The sequence below is a fragment of the Silene latifolia genome, chromosome 3, assembly GCF_048544455.1.
Source record: "Silene latifolia isolate original U9 population chromosome 3, ASM4854445v1, whole genome shotgun sequence".
NCBI lineage: Eukaryota > Viridiplantae > Streptophyta > Magnoliopsida > Caryophyllales > Caryophyllaceae > Silene > Silene latifolia.
In genome coordinates this window covers 103,164,820-103,174,412 of record NC_133528.1, presented here as the reverse complement: position 1 = coordinate 103,174,412, position 9,593 = coordinate 103,164,820, and the positions used below count along the sequence as shown (strand labels likewise).

Sequence of the window (9,593 nt, the reverse complement as noted above, 5' to 3'; positions counted from 1 at the left end):
CTGATTATTTGTAAAAAGTCTAATACAATTATTTGCAATCATGCGGTTATTGTAAAGCATAATATGGATTATTTTAAAGCGTAATGCATTTTTCATTCTTCTTCTTCATCTTCATCCTCCATTTCATTTTCCTCGTCATCTTCTTCCTCCAAAGCATGCTCAACAAACGGATTTGGATAGTTTCTCTTGTCCTGGTGTCCCATTTGTTTGCAGTTATTACATAGCCTCTTCGGTTTGCTCGCCTTCTCAATTGTCTTATCCTTGTTTGATTTCATTCTCTTGCCGCTTCCTTTGTTTTTTGCAATCTTTGGCGGAAGAACAGTAATATTTGATTTTGCTGAGCAACCTAAGAGCATTTCCAGTTCTTGTTCCTTTGTCAAGCTCTCTTTTGTTGGATTTATTTTCTCTCGGAATTGTAAAAGCATCAAACTTAGCTCCTTGATCTGAGTTTCAGGCATCGAGTTAAGAACACTTATTGTTGCATAAAACGCAGACCATACCCTTGATAATTCCAACTTTCTCAAATCAGTGGGATCGTAGTCTTGTAATAACTTTTCATCCAGTCCATACAAAGGCTTTCTATATGATTTCTTCGTCCATCTGGTTTCGATGTACTGCTCCGGTATGCTTTGCAGTCCTTTTCCTGATATAATCCATATAATGTGTTTACAAAGGATTCCTTTCCTCTCAAACATCTTGCACGTACATGTTGTTTCCTTTGATTCGTTATTGTGAGCAACCTGCATTACAGTGTAGTTATTTTAAAAGGCAAACATAGTTATTATATAGTTCAACGTGAATTATTTTATGCACACTAACAATGAGCACCAAGGTAGAAGTCCTTCAGTTTTTTTAATGTTAAAACACGGTTATTGTATTCTTTTATCACAATTATTGTATGTTAAAGTAAAAAGACAATTATGTTTATAAAATTGAATAACCTGAAATATTCTATGCTTCCTGTAGGCATCTTCAACCTTTATAATGAGCATGTTTCCTTGCTCAGAAAACCCCCTAACGGCAAACGAACAGGGAGCCATTTGCACTTGCTCTTGGAACTCATAGAAAACAGTATGTGTGTAGATTTTAGAGGCATGTTTCTCAATCATTGTCTTAGAAGAAACATGTGGCAATGTGATGTCACTTGCAGCATCAAGAAATCTCTGATTATAGCGTTGTTTTTCTATTGCACTCTGAAAACGCAACCAAAATTCTACAAGTGTGCCATCTATGCTCTCAAATCTTTTGAAATAACTGTTTTGACTCTCTGATCTTTGTGTAGTTTTCAAAAGGCAGTCTAAAGGAAAATCCCTAAAGTAAGCAGGTACTCATTTGTGCCTTTTGCCATACATGTATGTCAACCAAGTATTATCATTCAACTCAAAGTCATTAATCACTTGAGTCCATTTTTCTTTAAACTCAATGGGTTCCAAGTCAGTATCCCAAACAACTGCACATATCCGCTCAACAAAGTCAGTCTCATTACAAATCTGTGACTCAACTTTATCGGTACGTTTTTTCATTATATGCCACATGCAGTAGCGATGTCTTACTTTCTTGAATACAGAATGCACCCCGAGTTTAATTGTCGGATCTTGATCAGTAAGAATGCACTGAGGTTCCTTGTTGCCCATACAATCAAGGAACTTCTTAAACACCCAAATAAATGACCTATCGTTCTCATGATCAACAAGTGCAGCAGCAAAAGTCACTGATTTTTTGTGGTTGTCAACACCGGTGAATGGGGTGAAGGCCATGTGGTACTTCTTAGTACTGTAAGTAGGATCAAAGGTGATGGTGTCCCCAAACAATGAATAATTCATTCTTGCTTGTGCATCTGCCCAAAAGATTCTAGCCAAACAATTATCCTCATCAACTTGATAAGCATAGTAAAAGTCATCTTGTGATTCAGAAAGCGCCTTTAAATAATCGAGAATCATGTCAGCATCCTTGTCACCTATATAACATTTAATATTTCTTTTGAAGTTCTTGAATTCTGTGAGAGATGCACCAATGTTTGTGACACGTCTGTCGCGTACCTGTCAAAAATACCAACTGGCTCTAACTAATATAGCTAGGGAAGTCGGGTCGAATCCACAGAGAGGTAGGAAATTGTCAGCTTAATCTAAGTTCGTCAGGGTAACCAAATTGGGGGGGTTTTTAATGTGATATTCTAAACTAACAGGAACAAGGAAGAGAAAATAAGAGGAAGGAATTAATCAGATAAGGAGAAACAGCTAAGACAGACGGTTCACCATAATCATTCAGTCAAGTAATCTAGGTCTCAGATTAATGCAAATACGATCTAAGGGGTAGCGAACGTCACCTTTCGGTCCTTAATTCACCCTAAAGCGTAAATAGCTTAGCTTTCGCCCTCACTACAATACCCTATTGCTCGCTACTAGTCTCGCCTTTTCCAACCTTTCGGTCCAGGTCAAGGGTCACTAAGATATAAATATCTAATCGCGTCGACTCAATCAGACAGATACAATTAATTGCAGCATTTAAACAACGAAGATTACACCCGCATTAACCCGATAAATCGACTACTATTCCCTCATGATTATGGATCCCCTATAGTCTTAGCGGGGGGAGAGTTAGCTACTCATTACCATCGAATTAACAATAATGACAAATAGATAATTAAAACTAAACATGACGATAGAAATAATAAGGATTGAATTAAAGCAATTATGATAACAATTAAAAGAGGGAAGGAATTTAAGCAATAAATAAGATCAAAGATAAAAGTAGAATAAAAATACCAATCGTAAAATCCAATTCCGAGTAGCAAAGTGTAAAGGAAGAACAAAAATCCAAGAACAGTAGACTTAGGTAGAGTAAAACGAACGTGAGAAGAGAGAGCCAGTAACGTAGTCTCTCCCCTCCATCTTATACGAAAAATCCATCCTAAAACCTAATCCATGGACTAATTACAAAAGCCCATAAAATAATTAGGCGAGAATTAACTAAAACAGGACAAACCACTCGATCGAGCAGAAATAAACTACTCGATCGAGCAAATGAACACCAAACCACTCGATCGAGTGGTAATAAACCACTCGATCGAGCACTTCTTTCAAAACCTCCTCGATTGACTCCTTAAACTGCTCGATCGATCAATCTTGAGTATATGAAGCATTCGATCGAGCAGAAAACTACTCGATCGAGAGATATAGGCACGCTAGACTTTGAAATGCCTTCCGAAACCAGTTCACGCGTCTCCAAAATGTTAGATTCCAAGCTCCGGCTCCTTATTCTCCATGAATGCATGCAATTGGGACAAATTAGGCTCGATTTAACTCCTCTTCGGTTAATTCCTGCAAATTACATAAAACGAACCAAAGTAGGATATTCGGGGGCATTTGTAGCTAGATGCTACATAAAAAGTACAGAAATGCGTGTGAAAATGAGGTGAAAACCTTATATAAAAGACACGCATCAAATCTCCCCAAACCAAACCTTTGCTTGTCCCCAAGCAAATATGAATGCAACTAGGAAATAACAGTGGAACGGGACCAACGCATCAGCTACAAATCATCCACTAGAAACAATTTAATGCAACAAAATGACAAAGTGGCAAATGGGAAGTGCAAACGAGTTAAATCAATGTTTCAAACTTACTGAACCGTCGACCTTGCAAGACTCAAAAGATATCGGACTCTCACGGGTCGCTCGTCACTCAAAATTAGGCACAGGATGAGTAAATATGTGAAAGATAGGAAGAAGTAAAGACACTCACCTAACTCGATCCATAAGAACATGCATGCAGTTAATATGAATAAAGTCTCTACAACCGTACATATGCATTGATGTGACCATAATTGGCGCATATTTAGCCCCCGAATTACCCTTGTTTCCATGCTTTTTAGTGCTTATTTGGGTCATTTCTTATCTTTAGTTCTTTGTTTTGCATATTCTTTGAGATTTTGATCCCTTGGTAGGAAAGGAGTAAGAATCTTGCATTTTCATGGCAAATCAAGACTAAATTGATCAAATTCAATGACCAAGCATCAAGGGGAGACAAGATTAGAAGGCCTTTGTACATATCATAGTAGAAGAGCAATGTTGAGAAAGGATCCTTGAGTCCCCAAGGAAATCCCCAAGGAATTTATGAAGAAAAGGGAAGAAAAAGAAGAAGTATCACGCTGACTGACAATCCGAGCGGATTGTCAGCAATCCGCCCGTCCCGCCTATCCACAATCCGAGCGTCCCAGCTGGAATCCGCTCGGATTCCCCCTCAGCAATCCGCCCGGATTCCCCCGAATCCGCTCGGATTCCATCGCCCAAATCCGGCCGTCCCAACCCTAATCCGCCCGGATTCCTTCACAGCGCGGGTTGTCTTCTTCAAGCTACGAAAAGAGAAGCCCTTCTCTCCAAAAATACCGGCTTCTCCTTGCTCTACTTAAAAAGTGTAATTACTAGTTTAGCCCTTAGTTAACCCTAATGCATCCTCCCTAATTTTCACTATAAATACCCCATTAGTCTAATTAGAGGAGCATGTTCTTCTTATCAATAATTAGTGTAGTTAATATCAATCAAATCTCTCTTCAATATTGTAATCAAGTATTAATCAAGTTTTAATCCAAGTTTTAGTTCTTTAATCTCTCTTTTGTTCATCCTTTATTTTGGGTAATTGAAGATTATTTGGGTTATTATTGGGAGATTGACAACCTCTCAATCTAGCATTCAAGTACTTCTATTATTCTTGCTTTATTATTGGAATCATTAGTAGGTATAATCTCTTAATCCCTTTTTAATTATTGTTAATTACTTTCATTTATTCATCATGTTTCATATTGTTGGTATGATTGACAACCTTGCTAGCATGATCAACATGATAATGAGTGAGTAGTCTCTTAGCTAGGGTTAATGGGTGATTAGGGAAACCAACATGGGGAATGATTCATGCTTAAATTAATATGCTTTCATATCTTATTTGCTTGCTTGTTTTGATCTCAACTCATGCACATGTTATATTTGATGAAATGCTAAGCCTATGAATCCTTGCATTTACTATCATCTCCTATCTTTTCAATGAGACTTGTAAGACATAACCCAACTCGAGTCTCATTAGACCATGCATGTTGTTGAGTAGGGAAGATTAAGTCGACTTGTAGGTGTTGTACAATCTAATCGATTCGCTCCGGGACCCAAACTTTCCTAGGATTGTAAGATATAACCCAACTCAATCTATCACAACAATAATTGCTTGCTTATAATTTGAGAACATGTTTGTATGATCATATCCCATGATTCCCCTATGATCCCATGACACCCTAGTGCCTTTAATCAATTGTTTACACCCCTTTTTATTCATCTTGCTTGTTTATTTTCATTGTTATTCTAGTTTAGTAACCTTCTACATCAACCCAATTTGTGACACCCCTTAGACACCACTAGTTACAATAGAAATCTCATTTCAACTCCCGTCCCTTGGGATCCGACCTTTACTTGCCTCTTTACTAATTGTAGAGTTGCTTGTTAAGCTATAAATTGTGTTTTGATTCGACCGTGACCAACGACCACATCTATTTATTTGTGAATACTAAACGGACCGATCAAAAATGGCGCCGTTGTTCTGGGGGACGGTGTTTGTTTGATTTAGATTTCCTTTTTGTTATTAGTTGTGTCTTTCTTCGCCTTGAGGAAATAAAAATCCTCAAGGTTTGTTCTAATTGTTTTTGAGTTGTTTGATATTTTGCATGTCTAGAAGGTTACAAAGTGATTTGTTACCTTTTGACCGTGAAATCGAAAGAACCTTGACGAACAATAGGAGAATTGTTAGGAGGAATTTGAGAGGTGTTGGTGAAGTTGTTCAACCCACTAGTGAGTTTGTCAATCCTTTCGCAATAGAAGGAGAAGAAAACCCATTACACAATACCCTACAAAATCCACCTACAATGCCAAAATTCTCGTCACACTCCGTACCCACCGAGGAGAATCTACCAAATGGTACTCCTACACCGCAACATCTCACCGAAAATTTTATTGCCAAGTCCGCCTTCATCCAACTAGTTGAGAGGAGCCAATTCGGGGGAATGCCTAGTGAGGACCCTCATTCTCATATGGAAACCTTTTGCGATTATTGTGATGCTATCTCTCAAACGGGCGTGACTCAAGACCAAATTAGATGGGTCTTATTTCCTTTTTCCTTAATCGGCACCGCAAAGCAATGGTTGAAGGGCCTTGATAAGGCCACCCTTGGAATAGATTTTTGGAAGAAGTTGGCTCTAGCTTTCTACAAAAAATTCTACCCACCGGAAAAGACCAACATGCTAAGAGCTCAAATTACGGGTTTTAAGCAAAGGGATGAAGAGTCTTTGTATGAAGCTTGGGAGCGGTTCAAGGGAATTTGTCGCTCATGTCCTCACCATGGACTTAGTGAATGGTTTTTGGTGCAACAATTTTGGAATGGTTTATATGAAGATTCTAGGAACATTCTCAATATGGGATCAAATGGAATGTTCACCGAAGTTGATGACAATCAAACATGGAACAAGATTGAGGAAATGGCGGTCCATAATTCACAATATAGTAGACCTCGCAAGGCTACTAGAGGAGGAAAGCATGAAGTGGACTCCGTTACTCAATTGGGTGCTCAACTTAGTGCTCACATTGACACAATCAACTTGAAGTTTGAACAACCTATGGCTAGACTTGAGGAAAACTCAAAATCATCGAAGCATCATGTCAATGCCATGACGGCATCCTCATCAATCCCAAGTGGGATATGTGAGAATTGTGGAACTTTGGGTCATGACCCAAGTGAGTGTAGGGAACAACCGAACAAGTTAATGCTTTCCAAGCTTACAAAAGTGGTACCCCTTATTCAAATTTTTACAATGAAAACACCAAGTTCCACCCAAATCTCTCATACAAAAGCCAAAATGTTCAAAACCCTCAAACAACATACACTCCACCACCCATGAGAAACCAAAATCAAAGACCCTTTTACAATCAAAACCAAGGTTACCAAAATCAAAATCCATACAATCACCAAAATGACCAAGGCTTTGATGTCCAAAAAGCGGTCCTCCAAATGCAAAAGAATCAATAAGAATTTTTCACCCAAATGCAAAAAGATAGCCAAGCAAAAGAAACCACCATCAACAACATTCTAGCTCACACCAAGATGTTGGAAACACAATTGACTCAACTAGCATCTTCAAGCTCACAAAGACAAAAGGGGCAATTACCACCTCAAAGTAATCCCCTAGACATGAAACGGTTAGTGCCATTCACTTGAGAAGTGGTACAAGGTATGAAGCAATCAAGAAGCAAGTTGAGGATGAAGTTGTGGAAGCTAGTGAAAAGGAAGAAATTGTGCAAAACTCCAAAGATGGAGAATCATCAAAAGAAGCAAGTTCAAAGAAAAATGAAGACAAGGCCAAAGAGAAGGAGCCCATTGTGATTAGACTTCCTTTTCCAAGTCGTCAAGCCAAGCCCAAATTTGATGATCAACTTGGAAAGTTCATGGAAATTGTGAAGAATTTAGAAGTCTCAATTCCTTTCACGGAATTAATCAACCACGTTCCGGCCTATGCAAAGTACATGAAAGATATCCTCACAAAGAAGAAGTCGATCCGGAAACTTGAGACTATCGCTTTCACTAAGGTGAGTAGTGCAATACTTCAAGGGAGTTCACCTCCAAAGTTAAAGGATCCGGGAAGCTTCTCAATACCGTGTACCATTGGCGACACGACGATCAACAAAGCCTTATGTGATCTAGGGGCTAGTGTGAGTGTCATGCCGTACTCGGTAAGTAAAAGGTTGGGAATGGGAGAGCTTAAATGCACCAACATCACACTTCAAATGGCCGATAGATCGACGAAGACACCATTAGGGATATGGGAAGATGTCCCCGTGCGAATTGGGAAGTTTTTCATCCCGGTGGACTTTGTCATTGTTGATATGGAGGAAGATTCCAACATTCCAATCATCCTAGGAAGACCTTTCCTACACACCGCCGGTGCGGTGATTGATGTAAAACATGGAGAGCTCACTCTAGAAGTGGGAGATGAAAGCATAACTTTTAATCTTGACAAGACCATGAGAGCTCCTCGTTTGCATGAGCCATGTTTCATGATTGATCACTATAGCCGAAAAGATGAAAGGAAGAAATCAGAACTCCAATGGAGGAAGAAAATTGAAGATGCTCCATTCAAAGAGCAAGTGAATTGTGACAAGGAGAGCTTGCAAAGCTCATCAAAATCAACCAAGGAAGAAGAGGATGGCCTCATTGGCCAAGAGAAGAAATTGGGAGAGTTGTCTCCATCTAAGCAAGAGATTTTCAATGATCAACTCAATGAAGTTTGTGGTCTTTGGGACGACGAGTTTGAAGGGATTTTTAATCCCTACATTGGGCATGCCATCGATCATGATCAACAACAAGGGCCACGGTCTATTGAGGACCTCTACCATAATAATGAACAAGCTTTTGATTACTTTTTCAAGGTGTTGAGCAACATCAACAACACCTTGAACATGCCCCCTTGACATCTCATCAAAAATGAGAGTTTGGTGGAGTCCTCCCTAAACCATCACTTGTAAATATTTCTAACTCCCTAACTTACATTTCAATTCTTGTATTGCATTTTTGTCATTTTTGGATTTTTATTTACTTTGATCAAAATAATTGTCATGTAAGAGAGAAGTAAGGGAGGGAATAACGATTTCAATTGATGTGTAGTGCTTTACCTTAGTGTGGGGATGGCAATTGCCTAGGCTATCCATGACTTAGTAATGCCCCCACAATGAAGAACACAAGCCTTGAAAGAAAGAATGGAAGAATGAAAAAGGGAAATGCATTGTGCACGAATGGAATGAATCCGGGTACAAAGGACCAGAATCCGAGCGGATTCCCAGAAATCCGCCCGTCTTATGCAATCCGAGCGTCCTACACAAAAGACGCCCGTCTTGAACTGAGCTGAAATTTGAAATTTTCCTGACTGTTAAAGAATCCGAGCGGATTCCCAAAAATCCGCCCGTCTTGAAGAATCCGGCCGTCTTGTAAAAAAGACGCCCGTCTTTAAAGCTGAGGAAAACAAGCAAAAATCTCTGGACTGAAATCCGTCCGTCTTTGAAGAAATCCGCCCGTCCCGTGTTCAGCAAATCCGAGCGGATTGTACCAAATCCGCCCGTCTTTAGGCGAGCTTTTGCAAAGATTGAAGAAGCAGAATCCGCACGGATTGTGCCTAATCCGCACGGATTGCCCCTGCAGTTTTGAAAATTTCGGCCTCTTTATAACCCCTCCCACCTTCATTCATTCATTCATTCATTCATTCATAAACACTACCCACAACATCAAAACCCTCATCCTCTCCATCATAAAAACAAAAACCCTCAACAACATTCAACAAAAACAAATCAAACCACCCTTCCAACAACAATTTAATCACTCAACCTTCAACAAAAATCAAAACCAAGAACAAAATCTTCAACCTTTGAGTCGATTTTTGTTTTCATAAAGGCAAAGCCTTTCACCTTCAAATCGATTTGGGCATCCTACATATTGAAGATTTTTCATTCTTTTCTTGGTTGAGCTCATCAATGGCAAGGACTAAGGGTGCAACAAAGGCAACCAAGGCACC

At 39.3% G+C, this 9,593-nt stretch overlaps 1 non-coding gene across 1 annotated transcript; it reads right to left on the bottom strand.

Moving 5' to 3' along the window:
* Nucleotides 1–6,275: 6,275 nt before the first annotated feature.
* On the bottom strand, nt 6,276–6,382 carry LOC141650664 (small nucleolar RNA R71). The gene has a single exon (XR_012546684.1). It is a non-coding gene; the product is annotated as a small nucleolar RNA R71 (small nucleolar RNA).
* Nucleotides 6,383–9,593: the final 3,211 nt, after the last annotated feature.